The 17,739-nt window shown below is 33.8% G+C and overlaps 1 long non-coding RNA gene across 1 annotated transcript in view; it reads right to left on the reverse strand.

Moving 5' to 3' along the window:
* Window positions 1-2,962: 2,962 nt before the first annotated feature.
* LOC127717512 (uncharacterized) overlaps window positions 2,963-17,739 on the reverse strand; it is a 56,298-nt gene continuing 41,521 nt past the window's right edge. The window contains exons 5-6 of the long non-coding RNA XR_007989210.1: window positions 6,884-6,982; window positions 2,963-3,051 (exon numbers count right to left, since the gene is read on the reverse strand). This is a non-coding gene — a long non-coding RNA (uncharacterized LOC127717512). The remainder of the gene's footprint in view (window positions 3,052-6,883; window positions 6,983-17,739) is intronic.

Below are 17,739 nucleotides of genomic sequence, written 5' to 3' on the forward strand. Positions count from 1 at the left end.
TAAGGGTGTGTATGTATGTGTGTAATTATGTGTGTAAATATATGTATATAGATATATTTGATACTGATGAGGGTTGTATATGATGCTACTTCAGTTAAGTATTTTCGTTGAAAAAATGATGCATGTATGACAAGTTGTGTGATTGCTTATTTAGTTATCAAATATTACTGGTACTAGTATTCACTGTATTGGTACTGCATATATCATGTGTATCATAGCACAGAACGACCATGGCAAGGATTGAGTACTCAAAGTCAATTATTTCAGGCTACCTATTCATTTTTTATGATACTGTTTCAGACTATGACTAATATTATTGCTATTTAGCATAAGTAAATAAGTCTTTATTGTCATATAAGTATAGTACACTGAAAATCGACCATATATTTGTGACGAATACAACAGGCTTTTGTATGCTTGTATTTTGTTCTAATATATATATATAGTAGCAAAAGTCCATTACTAGTCTAGTAATGGACTTCTGATAGTAGTAATATTGTTCATCAATACTGGAAAGTAATTATGATTTGCGAAAAAGGCAGTTTCGTTATGTTGGAACAATCATAAAAGTGTTGTTTTTCTAAATTCTATATATTAACGTGGACATCGATTCGTAGAGAAACTCGGATTGAAAAAATTTCAATATTGTGTATCCAATTGAAACTTGAACGCGGACCTCAATGAGAACACCTGGATTGAAAGTTTTCAAACGTTTCGACCAATGAAATATATTTGATTATGTACCCACGCGGACTTCAAAGAGAGCACCTAGATGAAATATTTTATTTAAATCAAGTTGTTTAAAACAGCCAATCAATTTTTTTTCAGTTATTACAGCTAAAATATAGTTAATGAAATAAGATTACAGCAGCAATGCGGAAATGATTAATTTCTATTCTTGTTTTATAATGTTTATGCTAACTTTTGGTCTGTATAATCAGAGACATATATACACAGAGATTGTGTATATTTGTCTCTGGTATAATTGTATTAAATTCCACAAACTTGATTATTTAAAAGCCCCCATTGGGTGTAAGCAAGATATTGTATATTTAAATATACAATTTCTTGGTGTAAGCCAGGGCCGACCGTGCGAGGTCTTTATAGCCAGTCAAGGTCATTTAACCAAGCCATCATTATTGCAGACTGAAATTTATCATATATATTCACAGAATATGCCAAAAACTCTATTACGTGCAGGCAGCAATCACTTAACACATCGTAACCACGCTTCAATTTTTTTCGTTTGACATTTGCTTCTTTTCGACAACGAACGCACGTTTTGTACCAGTGACCAGTATTATAATTTTTCACAGTTTGAATAGTTCAATGAGCTGTTAATCTATAATTTACAATGTTTAGCAAGACTAAAATGTTTACCCAATGAATTCAACTAGTGACAACATTATCTATATCAATTTTATTATTTAAAACAAAATTGTTTTATATACAAACTAAAATTTACCGAAAATGTAAGATGCATCGATTTTTTCTATGTAAACAAAAAATAATTACTGTTCCTTAGACACATGTGTCTCTTTTTAAATAACGAGTACAAAAAAGGAAAACAGAAAAAGAGAAAAGGTAAATATACAGGAATACAGCAATTCGATGCATATAATAATGACAAATTTAAACAGAAATTTAAGTGATAATTTTTCATCACAAATTTGTTTAAATCTATTTATGTTCTATTGAATTGTTTTTAAAACATCTTTCACTTCTGGGCTCGCGCCTGTGAGTGCAATGAGGACCTTCTCATTCGCATTCTCTTTCCATTTAAAAAAAAAATCCCCAAGTATTTGTAAGAGACCAAACTTTACTTACACGTTAATTGTGAATATTTGTTGGAGGTATTTTCTAACTAAAATCGATAACGTTTGTAACGGATTAACGAAAGATAACGGGGATGCTGTTCTGCTTGAGTGATTTACCTTACAAAAAGGCGGTCACTTTAAAGATTAAAAGGATTTAACATCAATTTGATTTCGTTTAACGGGGGCGTGGCTAATTAGTTTGACACAGCTTAACCACATCTGAAACTAACTTGAATGACCGCAAGGGAATCTATTTGACTGGTATTAAAATAATTTGATATGGATTGAAATGCATTAAAAACAATTTTTAATTTTTGTCAATCGTTATCTAATGATAATCATACTTTTTTAAATGTCGTTAATAACTTTTTGGCCGTTCAAGCCAAATTCGGGTTACTAGTGAGGGTAACATGAACAGACAGACATACAGGGATTTGTTGCTTGAACACATTGTAGTCCCTTATTTTGACAATCACCCACTTGTGTCAAGACCTTTGTACATGGACGACAACGCCAGACCACACAGGGCAAGGATTGTAACCGAGTCCAAAGACCAAGAAGCCATTGGCACAATTTTTGTGGCCTCCCATGTCTCCAGACATGGACCCTATCGAACAATTCTGGGATGCCATGGGCAGAAATCTCAATCGCAGAGATCCACCACAGCAAAATCTTGGCAATTTAAGTGTGGTAATTGTTTATTAACGGAATAGATTTCCTCAACTAAAGTTTTGAAGGTTTGTACAGAGTATGAGACGCCGTTTTATGGAACTGTAACGGAAGAGAGGTGAACAAACATCATATTGAATCAAATATTGACATTAAATTTGCCGAAATATCAAAGGTTATTCGAAGAGAATTTTTGTAATTTGCACTATTTCTATAAACGAAAAATTTAAATGCATAGAACTTGCATAAGTGACCAAACTTAATTTTATGTTTTGGTTATGGTATGTGTTTGCAATATTGTTACATAAATGTTTTCTCTTTATCGAGGAATAACTGATTTTTTTTTTCAATAAAAAAAGTCGATGCAATAAAAATAGGTGGTGCTTAACTTTTGGCGGACTGTATATATTAACGTCGTGTTATATGTTTTTAATTCATATTCAGTTATATATAATCACACACTTACCTTGGTCTGTTTATTGACATGAGAAGAATGGTCAATAAGTAATCGGACAGAATGAATGTTACCATTCAATGCGGCTTCGTGTAGTGCGGTCGAACCATCCTTGATAAAATAAACCATAAAAACGGTATTATTTGAAGTAGTCGTGTTGAATAAATACAAAACAAGAAGTGTTGCCCACCCGCACTTTCATTTTCTATGTTCAGTTACCGTAAAAATTGGGAGTAAAAAAAAATTAGACATTGAAATGAGAAAGATTATATAATAGGGAACATATGTACTAAGTTTCAAGTTGATTAGACTTCAACTTCGTCAAAATTACATTGACTAAAAACTTTAACAAACATCTTAAACCTGAAATTCGCACTATCACTTTCTATATTTAGTGGACCGTAAAAGTGGGGTCAAAAATCTAATTTCAAATTGGCATTTATATTAGAAAGATTATATCATAGGTAACATGTGTATCAAGTTTCAAGTTGATTAGACTTCAACTTTATCATAAGCTTCCTAGACCAAAAAACTTTAATCAAGTTGAGTTATTCTAACAACGAAAATCAGCATGATTTTACAGGTGAATGTAAGTTACGGAGAAGGAAACCATTGTTAATATCTTATTAATGTTTAGAAAAAAATCCGTCGTCGGAAATAGACACGGTTACTTTTCCGGAAGAGGGAAGCGGAATATTTAAACAAAATTTTTCCATTTAAAAAGACATATGTGTGGGAGGGTCCATCGCACAAGGAATTACATTGGTGTGGCCTACGTGTTCGTTTTTTTTTAGTCGAAAATAAATCTGGAATCAGGCATATAACACTATTTGTAGAATTTTTAATTCTAGATTTCAGAAACATTTGATAAGTGTGTTATTTATTTCTCTATATGCAGTATCAGGCTATATCTTTGTAAGTGTGTGCACATTATATAAATGTAGCTGGCTATCAAGGCAAGTATTTATTGTTTAAGGAAAACGGATTTGTTTCTCCTCCACCATAAAGCAGGAATAAGAAAATATATATAACAAAGGTTTATACTATAGAAAGTAAAGATAGCATTGTAATTAAACATGTATAGATCTTAAATGTGCTTGTTCAAGATTGTTTGAATAAATTATCCCACTTAATTTTGGCATAAAAAATCTTTCAATTTTTTATGTGTTACTGTTCTCTGTTTTCTTATAGGATGTGACCAAACTATAATATGATATTAATTTGCCATCAATTGGATTGACAAGATGGTTTTATAAATTTGATCAATAGTTTAGCCTAAACTCATTTTTTTGTCATTTCAAACTAAATTTGAAATCTATAATTTCATTAAAGAAACTATTTGCATTATTGATTATAATTTAAATTTGAATTTATGGACATTAAAATTAAACAAAATGCATCTCTTTAATCGTGTGTCTTTCTATGTTGTGATGTTGCACTATTGTTTCAGATAAGGGTTAAGGTTTGGTACTCTTAAAACGTTTAAATCCACTGTAATTGTTTACACCTGTCCTACGTCAGGAATCTGATGTTCAGTACTTGTCGTTTGTTGATGTGGTTCATTAGTGTTTCTCGTTTCTCGTTTTTTTTATATAGATCAGACAGTTGGTTTTCCCGTTTGCATGGTTTTACACAAGTTTTTTTTTTTCTTTATAGCTTGCTGGTTTTTTTTTAGCCAAGGCTCCGTGTTAAGACCATACCTTGACCAATAATGGTTTACTTTTATAAATTGTGACTTGGATGGAGAGTTGTCTCATTGGCACTCATACCACATCTTCCGATATATATATAACTTTACGCTCATACTCATGGCTGTCATTATTATTAGAATATAATCAGTTAATTTTTGTAAAAACGTCAAAACATTCAAGATTTTGTATTATTTAAGCTGCACATCAATGAAGTTTACAATCAGTTTCATTATATATGAATGTATTTCATCCATCCACATGTATGTCATATGTGTAACGTCTTTTGTTAAATTATGGTTGATGTTTACAGTTACAAGCAAGAGGACCAACAAGCTGTTAGTTTTCATTACTAGTATTATCATATTTCAGATCAAATTAAAATATCCAAACTATGAGAAAGGGATCTTTATATTTACACTAAAGAGGGGAACACATCAACTATAAGAGGAAAACAACAAAACATCAGAAACACTGAAGTGAACAAAAACAAACGATATAGCAACACACACAGAAACGAACTATAAGATAACAACTGCCATTTTCCTGACTTTTAAGAAAAGAAAATGGTTGGTTGAACCTGGTTTTGTGGCTAGCCAAACCTCGCACTTTTATGGCAATGTTAAATTTAACACTAAAATGACACCATTCCATGACAAGAAATGAGGAATACATTATTCCTTCTTGTATATTACACTATGTTTTAGTAGGAATGTTTATCAACAATTAGACAGGTGACATTCTGTTTCTATGATATTATTAAAACTACAAATGTATTTCATTCAAAACTTGAATGCAATTGTTCTTTATTTTTAGCTCTGTACTTATACATCCCGTCATTGTGTTATTGTTCTATGGCAAATTTGTGTGTTTTGGTCTTTAATGTTTGCTTATATGCTTGGTCTATATGCCAATTTGCACTTCTTAGTTACATATTGTTTGTGTTTTTAGTTATTAAGATCATAACACAATGTTGACTACTGTATCCCTATTTTTTGACAGTTTTACCTATTATGTCTGTCTGTTTTGTTCATCCATCGTTGTTAATTCAATGGAATTTGATGCGACTGTCATACAAGTGAAATGTTTAGCTAGCTATAAAACCAGATTCAATCTACCATTGTCTAGATAAGAAAATGCCTGTACCAAGTCAGGAATCTGATAGTTGTTATCTATTCGTTTGGTGTGTTTGAGCTTTTGATTTGGCCATTTGATTAGGGACTTTTGAATTTTCCTTGGAGTTCAGTATTTTTTTGACTTTTCTTTTTATACCTATATATCAAAATGGTCCTCATTTCAGCATGGTATACAATTACAGATATAGCTATGCAAAAAACTTTCCAACTAAATATTATAACAGGGGTATAAAGCAGAGGGAAAGACTAACATTATCAATATACGGACAACTTGTGAAAATATGGAAGATTAGCATAAGCATTATGGATATTTGCAATTAATAATATCAAGGGGCCAAGTCAAAAACTATACAAGCCTTGGTTACTGGTCCCCTGTTTGTTAATCTTTTTCCCAATTAGGTCATGAAAATCAAGTCAAATCGTCTGACCTTGTATTCTTTTGAGTGATAAATTGACCAATTGGACAGTTTTTTAAACATTAAAATATGTATTTGCTCATGATAGTGTAACCATAGATGTATTATACATCCATGATGTAATTAAAGTACAGATCATATAGATATAGTTACTTCAAAATCAATGAGATATCTCTACGATGATCTAGAGGCATCATAAAATTATCACAATAAACTATGCAACATTTACTGAAAATTAGGCAACCTTTTATTTAGGATAAAATTACTGAATGTTTCTGAACCACAAAATCAACAATTTTCCTCTTAACTTAGTTGATTCATTAAATATGCCATCATTGATATATAGCACTAATCACTATCTTGATAGCAGCTATATAGGAACTGTGTAGGAGAACTACGCTAAGTGTGTTTCATCTTTTTTCCGATAGAATAGATACAAATAATTCCCTTTCGAACTTGAATTTTTTTACACGATTAACAAAGTTTACATTAGATTGTGATCATGCATTTTGACGTATAGCATTACTGAAGATACATCAATTTTAAAAATGCAAATAAGTGCAGTAAAGGCATAATTGGTCATTTCATATCAAATGTGATTTATAAAGACAACAGTGGTATACCGCTGTTCGAAAGTCAATAATCAATTGAGAGAAAACAAATCCGGGTTACAAACCTAAACTAAAATTTATCATTCACTTACCACATTCTGTAAATCGTTATCGATACGACCGGCGATAAGCAAACTTATGATGTTAATATGCCCTTTCGATGCAGCTTCATGTAGTGCAGTATTACCAAGCTGTATAAAGACACAAATAGCAATGTTAACATAAAATTTAATGATAAAGTACGCAACCAGCGTAGCATGTCCAACATAAAAATCAAATAACTATAATGATAAGTTAGTGCTTTTAATATATGACCTGTTATTTTATTGCGTTGGTATTTACATTGTGTCATAGATGCAATTTATTCGTTCAGTTTATGTGTTAATATGTCTTTTGATTAAATTAAACTATTTCAATTGATATTGTATAGTGTGTTTTTTTATGTTGTGATGTTACACTATTGTTTCAGATAAGATCGAAGGTTTGTACCTATTAAAACGTTTAAACCCACTGCATTTGTTTGCACCTGTCCTAAGTCAGGAATATGATGTTAAGTAGTTGTCGTTTGTTGATGTTGTTCATAAGTGTTTCTCTTTTTTATATAGATTATATCGTTGTTTGTCCCGTTTGAAGGGCTTCACACATGTCATTTTTGGGCACTTTTTAGCTTGCTGTTCGGTGTGAGCCAAGGCTCTGTGTTGAAGGCCGTACAAATTGTGAATTGGATAAAAGAGATCTCTCCGTGGCACTCAAATCACTTCTTCTAATACCTATTTTAGATTTTCAAATAACTATAATGATAAATAATTGCGTTAAGAGAAATAAAGACAACAGACAAAAACTAATAATATCAAAAACAATATGTAAATCATCAATAGAAAATAAAGATGGAAAAGTATCATCAGCACCAAATAAACAATAACAACGTATTACAATATATTGTTGTCCAGCAGTGAACTTATCATCCGTTGGAAAATGAGACCATACCACCTCCTCTGAACTTATAAATGGATAATTACAAATACAATTCGACTTGAAGGGCTACGTGTCATTTAAAAGACTTGAGGTTGAAAGATGTAGTCAGGTGAAATTAAAAAATCTGGAATTAAGAATTGATACAATAAATCAAAAGAGTGAAGTAACAATGTACGAAAACAATTTGAAAGCTGATGAAAATCCTATCCGAGACTTTCACTTTGTTACAGGCTCAATTCTGACTTATCGAATTAAACTTATCTTCGGGTTTGAGACACACATCGGCTACTGCATGAGGAACATGATATACTTACCTTTCCTCAGGTTTGTGTAATGGGATTTAGTTTGCTCAGTATTGATGTTTCAATGTGGTGTTTTGTGTTCTGTAAGGTATTTTTAGTCATGTTTCGTAAGTTGGTTTTTCAGTGTAAATTTGTTTGCACAAATCAATATATTGTCTAATAAGGATGTTCATTGAACTTGGTTTTTTTTTAGTATTTTGCTAGATATTCAGAATCCTACAGTTCTATCCATGAAGTGCAATTTAAAACCATTTCCAACTTACTCCTACTTCTCTTTTCATAATTTTATTAAATATTGTTTGAAAAGCCATATTTGAAAAATCCTATTTTTGTTTCATTTTTTATGAAAGAAAAAAGGTTGCCAATGTATAAAAAGTCTACAGAGAAATATGTCCTGCCATATTTTTCAATGGTTTATATCTCGAAAACAAACACGATTCCTTAACTTTTTTACGTTTGTTGAGTTTCCTTATCTATATTCTTTTAATTTATAACAGTCTTTAAAAAAAGATTGTTATTATAAAACAAATAAGCGAACATCTTAATTTTTTTTATAAAAAATCATAAACTATGGTATCATTGATATCTAAGACTAATCACTAACTTGCTAGTTCCTTTGAGTTCGTTCATTTTTTTGTAGTTTTATTTTTTGCTAGGAAACACGGTTTTCAAAAATACAGTTCAAATTTTTGCAGAGAAAGTTTTTAGGTCTATATTAGAACTGTGTAGTCAAACTACGTTAAGTATGTTTGATCTTCTTCTTTTCGTGACAATATTTACAATTTAAGGGGAAACCGCAATTGTTTATCTAATATCTAAATATTTTATTCATAAAAAAAAAAAAAAAAAAAAAATTCAGGCCACGCCAAATTAATACCTTGTTCGTCGGATTTCCCGCGTGCTGTGAAAAGTCGACGAATAAAGAACTTTTGTTAAACCCGGGTCTAGTACGAAACCGCGCGCGTCTGTTTCTAAATTTATATAACCAAAATGTTAATCAGTCGTGCGTTTTAAAGTAACGTCAAACATACACGGAAATTGACATCCAAAACGTTATAGATCTAACATTCACAGCATTTGTGTTTACTAATGTCAGTTACGATGGATAAATACAAAAGGATAAATTTCATTAACGTAAGACACAAGTGGAAAATGAGTAGTTACAGTGGTACGCAGGCTACTGCCTTACTATCAAACACAGCCGTTGAAAGTGATTTGGATAATTCGTTTACCGATATGTTTAAGGTTCATCATAAGAAAATGAAAATATGGCCGTGTTTACACCACAAAATATACTATGATTACAGACAAACTGATATATCTAGGAAAGTTTTAAGATATGGCAGGAACTTGATATAAATAAGTTATATGTAATCTACGTTTAAGAAAATTAAAAACTTACCTGTATTGTGATGTGCGTTTTTTTTTCCAATCTGCAGAAGATAGCAAAATAAAGAAACACACGAGTTTCATTTAATACGGTCAACTCAGTTACACAGTATAAATCATCTATTATTTGCAGATGTATATTGTCCATCTATTGTCAATTTAAATCAATACTATTCTCAACATATATTGTATGAGTGCTGATTCTCAAAAACATCTTTCCCAATTTAGTTTATTTTGCCACCTTCTGAATAAAAAAAAATTAATAGCAAAATTCATAAAAGTTTAAATTTTTCTGAAACATAAAAATGTATGTGAAGTTAGCAGCCTGTTCGTTATTCGATATTCGATATCCAACGGGCTGCTAGCAGTCGGTTTGATATTCCAAGTTAGTTAAAAATCATAAAAAAAAAGAAATACTTAACAATAATAGTATGATTTTCATAGTTGAGAGGACTAATAGATACGTAGGAAATCGTTTAATGACCCCTTCAAGCTGCTCGTTGTCTTCGAATATAAACCCTTTTGTAAGTTGCATATTTGTCTTTATGTACAATAGATTTGTATCAATAAAACGACTTCAAAGATGCAATTTTATATATGATATTTCTTCAAACAAAAAGAAAAAACAATAACTCTAGAAAAATTTAGAAATATAAATAGAATTAAAAACCAATTGTTCAGAGAACAATGGAAGGTCTTTCCACCAGTAAGGATCTATTTTGATATGAAATATTAAAATTTGGTTTTAAATGACAGTTCCAGAGTCAAATGACAGCTTATTGTACGCTGATTCCAAAAAAATATGGTTTCTATACAAAAAGATATAAATAAGGGAGATAATTTTTTACTTCCGGTTTGAAAAATGTCACTTCTGGTATTGTTTGATAGTTTAATTGACACTGGTTCCAAAAATATATGGTTCTATATACTTTTACATTAATTTAATACAAAAAATAGCTACTTCCGGTATACAAAAGATCACTTCCGGTTGGCTTTTTCAAGTTCAAATGTCTTGCAACCTAATGCAAACAGTCCCATGGCTTTATCATGAATACTTATGAGATAAAAGCAAAGGTCAAAATCTAGAACGTTAAATTTACCTATGACCTTGAGCTCAATTTCAAGGTCATAAACCAAGGACCTCAAATCAAAGACCCTAGGTCTTAATTATATATGATAAATGAGTTGTATCATCATACGTGTAATTTTAAATATGATAGGGGAGAAAACTCCGATTAAATGTCTCCGTACACTTTCAACTCAAATTTACCTGTTACGACATATCGCAACTAACAATTCTGAAAAATATTTTGTCGATATCTTATAAGATTTCCGAAAATTAGCGATAAGAAGCCAAAATCAAAATTTTGAGCCTGACCTTGACCTTTGACCTTGACCTCATTTTCATTTTTATGGACCAAGGACCTCAAATCAAAAGGCCCTAGGCCTCTATCACTTATGGTATTCCAGTTAAAAATACATTTCACTTATATTAAATACAAAAGGGGAAATAACTCTCATATGGAATCTCTATACGGCTTCGGTCAAAATAAAACAGAACATCATATGGATATAACGAGCAATTTGGAAAAATAAATTTGTCGGTTTCTTATACGGTTGCGAAGCCTTAGAAATAACAAGAAAAACAGTGATCGGGGAGATAACTCTTATATAGGAAAGTATTCGGTTAAACGGTGTCAGTTTCAAAAGCGTATAAACTGTTCGATATCATATTCCAAATATAAGCGACATCTTGCGAAACAAAAAAACAGCGAAGGAAGAAAAATAAGGCGGAAGAAAAAAAAAAAAATAATAATCAGAAGAAGAAAACCAAAAGGTCTTTCCGAGGAAAAGTGGAAAGACCTAAATATGTATGGAAAGCCCAAAAAAGAAATACGGATATCTACGGAGGGCTTAGATTGTCACTTTTCAGCTTAAAATCGTCAAAATTTCAGGACAAAGGGCACAGGTCAATGATGAGAGTCCCCTGATCTCTCAATTTATCTAATATTATGCAGACATATAGTTAATAGGTAGATACAAACGTGACTAAAAGGAATTTTGGTACAATTCCTGTCTTCTATATTTACGGAGGGTCCAAAGTGCTAGTTTGATATTCAAAATATATAGTGAAAACCTACCTGAGACCGCTTAAATGCGAGTGAGACCCCCCTCCCCCCCCCCCCCCCCCCCCCTGGTCTTTTAATGTCCATAAAGTTCTACTAAATCAAAGACTCTGTATACATGAAGGTTGTAACAGAAGCATTTTTCAGAATAATGTCATCTTTGATATCCTACGGAGGGCTAAGATTGTCACTTTTCAGCTAATAAATGTCAAAATTTCAGGCATAGCGCACAGGGCAATGGTGAGAGCCCGTTGATCTCTCTATCTATCTAATATTATGCAGACATTTATTTGATAGGTAGATACAAACGTGACTGACTTAAAGGAATTTGGGTAGACTTCCTGTCTTCCATATTTACGGAGGGCCCAAAGTGCCAGTTGGATATTCAAAATATATAGTGAAAACCTACCTGAGACCGCTTAAATGAGGGTGAGACCCCCCTGGTCTATTAATGTCTATAAAATTCTACTAAATCAAAGACTCTGTATACATGAAGGTTGTTTCAGAAGCATTTCCCAGAATAATGTCATCTTCGATATCTACGGAGGGCTAAGATTGTCACTTTTCAGCTAAAAATTGTGAAAATTTCAAAACAAAAGGGCACAGGGCAAAGGTGAGAGCCCCCTGATCTCTCAATTTATCTAATATTATGCAGACATATAGTTAATAGGTAGATACAAACGTGACTAAAAGGAATTTTGGTACAATTCCTGTCTTCTATATTTACGGAGGGTCCAAAGTGCTAGTTTGATATTCAAAATATATAGTGAAAACCTACCTGAGACCGCTTAAATGCGAGTGAGACCCCCCTCCCCCCTGGTCTTTTAATGTCCATAAAGTTCTACTAAATCAAAGACTCTGTATACATGAAGGTTGTAACTGAAGCATTTTGCAGAATAATGTCATCTTCGATATCCTACGGAGGGCTAAGATTGTCACTTTTCAGCTAATAAATGTCAAAATTTCAGGCATAGCGCACAGGGCAATGGTGAGAGCCCCTTGATCTCTCAATCTATCCAATATTATGCAAACATTTATTTGATAGGTAGATACAAACGTGACTGACTTTAAGGAATTTGGGTAGACTTCCTGTCTTCCATATTTACGGAGGGCCCAAAGTGCCAGTTGGATATTCAAAATATATAGTGAAAACCTACCTGAGACCGCTTAAATGAGGGTGAGACCCCCTGGTCTATTAATGTCTATAACATCCTACTAAAACAAAGACTCTGTATACATGAAGGTTGTTTCAGAAGCATTTTCCATAATAATGTCATCTTCGATATCTACGGAGGGCTTAGATTGTCACTTTTCAGCTAAAAATTGTAAACATTTCAAAACAAAAGGGCACAGGGCAAAGGTGAGAGCCCCCTGATCTCTCAAGCTATCTAATATTATGCAGACACTTAGATAATATGTAGACACAAATGTGACCCTCTGTAAACATAGAAGACAGGAAGTGTACCCAAATTCCTTTTAGTCACATTTGTGTCTACCTATTAACTAACTGGGTCAATATCCTTAATGTGCCTCAAAATGAGTCTCAAAAATTTTGTGTAAACAAATAATCTCTATGTAATGATATTTGACACGTTTCTATGATAAACCAGATTCTCGGGGATGATAATTTACGGAAAAAGTAATCTCACTTCGTACCCCGAAAATTTAACCACATATGTAAAAATGTCTCAGTTTCGAAACGAGCCATCATACACATGGTTAACATAAGTTAACGATATGGACTGAGCAATAGAAGAAAACGTTACCATTACCGCCTATGGAGAAACAATTGCGAAAATTGACCCAACTGTCTACTTTATATTAGGCAGATTGAGAGATCAGGGGGCTCTCACCTTTGCCCTGTGCCCTTTTGTTTTGAAATTTTGACAATTTTAAGCCGAAAAGTGACAATCTAAGCCCTCCGTAGATATCAAAGATGACATCATTCTGGGAAATCCTTTTGATACAATCGTTATATATATACATCGTCTATGAATTCGTCGAATTTTATGGACATTGAAAGAACAGGGGGACACTACGTCATTTAAGCCGTCTCGGGTAGGTTTTCGCTATATATTCTGAATATCCAACTGGCATTTTGGACCCTACGTAAACACAGAAGACAGGAAGTGTACCCAAATTTAGTCACGTTTGTGTCTACTTATTAACTAACTGTCTGCTTAATATTAGGCAGATTGAGAGATCAGAGGGCTCTTACCTTTGCCCTGTGCCCTTTTGTTTTGAAATTTTGACAATTTTAAGCCGAAAAGTGACAATCTAAGCCCTCCGTAGATATCAAAGATGACATCATTCTGGGAAATCCTTTTGATACAATTGTTATATATACATCGTCTATGAATTCGTCAAATTTTATGGACATTGAAAGAACAGGGGGTCACTACGTCATTTAAGCCGTCTCGGGCAGGTTTTCGCTATATAATTTGAATATCCAACTGGCATTTTGGGCCCTACGTAAACACAGAAGACAGGAAGTGTACCCAAATTTAGTCACGTTTGTGTCTACCTATTAACTAACTGTCTGCTTAATATTAGGCAGATTGAGAGATCTGGGGGCTCTCGCCTTTGCCCTGTGCTCTTTGTCCTGAAATGTTGACAATTTTAAGCCGAAAAGTGACAATCTAAGCCCTCCGTAGATATCGAAGATGACATTATTATGGGACATCCTTTTGATACAATCTTTATATATACATCGTCTATAAATTCCTCGAATTTTATGGACGTTAAAAGAACAGGGGGGTCTCACCATCATTTAAGCGGTCTCGGGTAGGTTTTCGCTATATGTTTCTTTTTTTGGGGGGCTTTCCATATAATTATATTTCTAATCATATTTCTAAATGGATTTAGAGTGATCGGTTTTTGTTTTTGTTGTAAGAAATATTAGATATAAAGTTACAGTTTTGATGTCGTTTTATTTATTAAAATCTATATTACATTAAGACGAATATGCAACTAACATTAGCAATGATAAGGGTTTATATTCGAGGACAACGAGAGTTTCAGACATCTTGAAGGGGTTATAAAACGATTTCCTACGTATCTTTTCACTCTATCAACTATGAAAATCATGCTTTTAATGTATTCAAATATCATATTTGTTTTATGATTTTCAACTAAATTTGAATATCGAACCGACTTCTAGCAGCCGGTTGGATATTGAATATCGAAAATCAAATAACGAACCGGCCGCTTACTTCACATCCATAACATTAAATGCATTTAAAATTTAATTATCTAGTTCCTGCCATTCCTTAAAACCTGTAGGTGCATAGGTTTGTGTGTACGCAGAGAAATCTTTATGGTGTGAAGACGGCCTTATTATTCAAAAGGTTATGACGAACCTTAAAGGGATCCGTACAAGACCACAATTCGGCACAAAGCACCAAAGCTTCCGAATTGGAAGATTTGAATTATAACCATTTAATATGCATGAAGAGAGAACTCCGAAGATGGTTGTACATGCACTAAACTGGAACCGCGATGTGACTATTATATTTTCTTGTTTGTCTTTTATAAAATAAGTTATTAAAGTTTTTTTTCCCTTGAAACTTTTATTTATATTTGCTAGTATCATTACAAAGTTATAAATCATGGAATTTGACAAGAAAATGTAATTTGTAATCATTGAATTTTAGAAACACATCATTCCAACTCAACTATTGACACAATTTTTTAAATCAAGAATTTGTATGATTGTCAATGAGGCAAACTTCCACCATGGCACCAGATCCAAATTTGTTGAAGTTTGTAACCAGTAAAGTTCACAGTACATGTTTGGCCTTCAACACATAGCAATATCATCATATACTTAAAGATCTGATCAGTTGCTATAAAACTTCTTCCCCCCTATGGTGATTGGAGAATATAATTCTGGTAACCATAGGTATTCCACCGACTGGAAGTAAAACCCTCGCTAGTGTGGGGCATTTGTATGGCTGTGCGGGATATTTAAGTGCACAGCATCTTTCAATACGAATATGGATGGACGTTAAATATGATGCTTGTTTTAGAAGAGTGTCACACTCTTTACGCATTATAAATCCTTGCTACAACTCTTTCAGTGGTTAGTAGATGGCATGTTGCAAGGCTGAATTTCTGTCCCTGTCCAATGTGCATTGTGCCCTCATTTTCCAGTTGTTGTCAAAATTTATCTGACCTTCGACCTGGACCGCCTCTGTTGCAGGACCTACTCATTCATTGTCATTGTGTTTATTGCTAAATTTTTCAATAGCCTGTAGTTCAGTAGTCATTGCTAGTTGTTTGTTCATGTCTATTAAATTTGTTCTTTGCAAAATTTTACGGACGCTATCACGAGTTGGTTGACCGTTATGGAATATCCGTTATACACATGATATCGGATATGGTCATATAAACCTAGAAAGATGTTGACTCTCATTTATGACTGATACTCAAATAACAGCTGAAACACAATGAATTTTACAATATGCCAGTGTTACAGTGCCTATAAACGGACCTGGATGAAGCATTTGCCGCTGCCTTAACCACCGCTCTACAGATTCATGACAGAACCGTTCATCCAACTCTGGCTCAACCAGCAACACACAAGTTAAAATTGGACCCACCTACTATAGCTGAAGGATGAGATCTAGATCAATGGTCAGTATTCACCACACAGTGGAAAATGTATAACACAGGAATGGCGATCAGGGACAATGTCTTGCCTACTGCCCTTTTCTACTGCTGTGACACTAATCGTCGTACAGACATTATACGTGACCTTCAATGTGAAGTCGCCAGCATGATAGAGACAGATCTTTTAAATGCTATAAAAAGGCTGGCCGTCAAAGAAGAAAGCACACTGGCCAGACCCATTAAATTGAACAGAATGACTACAATATCCTTCCCTTTTCATGAATGTGACCTACCGAATTAGACTATTTGCCGGATTTGTAATAACATGAGCAACACAACGGGTGCCACATGTGGAGCAGGATCTGCTTACCCTTCCGGAGCACCTGTGATCACCCCCAGTTTTTTGTGCTGTTCGTGTAGCTCAGTCTTTAGTTTTCAATGTTGTTTCTTGTGTACTATTATTTGTCTGTCTTTTTCATTTTTAGCCATGGAGTTGTCAGTTTATTTTCTATTTATGAGATTGACTGTTCCTCTGGTATCTTTCGTTCCTCTTTTTTCAATCAACTGGGTCAAATATCAGGACTTTTTTGTCCAGTCTCAGAGGCCAAGCATCACTCTGCCAGTATAAAATAAAGCCACTTGCAAAGAAATAGGTTGCAACCATAGAGCAGGGTAAAGTCACAGGGAGTGCAGTAGGAGATTCAGCTAGTGCCATGAGTGCTACATGTAATAATCAGAAGCTGATCGCAAGGCCACGTCTCTATACTGTGAGGCTTGGATAATCACAGGTGCTAAATGCACAGTCAAAGGTCATTACACCAAATCATGCAGCAAGTGCACAACCTTTGGAGTATAGGGCCACCGTACTGCATCTTCTAGAAACTGTGCTCAAGGTAAGGGCCACAGGAACCCGTTCAATCAAGGGAGATCAACCAAAGATACAGACCAGGAACAAGTTGGTTATATTTATGAGCAGCTGTGCACCACATCTGAACAGACATACCACGCATCACGTCTTGAACATCACATATTTGATGGACATTGGGTGGCTCGACCTTCAAAACCCCAATCAATGCTCCTGGTGAACATGACACCTCTATCCGAGGACCATGCATCGTTGGCGCATCCAATTCAAGACACCTCTAAGCTTAAGACAATCATTATGTCCATGGTGGCCGATACAGGATGCCAAAGTTCAATCATACCTTTACAATCTGCCAACACCTTTGAATAACAAAAAAAGGATCTTCTTTCAGTCAAGCCTGTAATGCGTGGACCTATAAAGGAAGACCTTTGTGTCATTGGAGCAGTCGCAGTAAGCATTACAACAAAAGACGGTACAAGCAATGCCATGTCAACACGTTTATTGTGTTATGTCTCTGATACCATGGAAAGAGCTTTCATTTGCACAGAAGCACTCATATCTTTGGGGATTATTCACACTAACTTTCCTAATGTGTCAACTGTTACATCTCCAAACATTGCTGCATCTATGGAAAACTCTGAAGAAGTAACCTGCTCTTGTCCTAGACGTCGACCTTCACT

The sequence above is a fragment of the Mytilus californianus genome, unplaced genomic scaffold (genome assembly GCF_021869535.1).
Source record: "Mytilus californianus isolate M0D057914Y unplaced genomic scaffold, xbMytCali1.0.p SCAF_10, whole genome shotgun sequence".
Taxonomy (NCBI): Eukaryota; Metazoa; Mollusca; class Bivalvia; order Mytilida; family Mytilidae; genus Mytilus; species Mytilus californianus.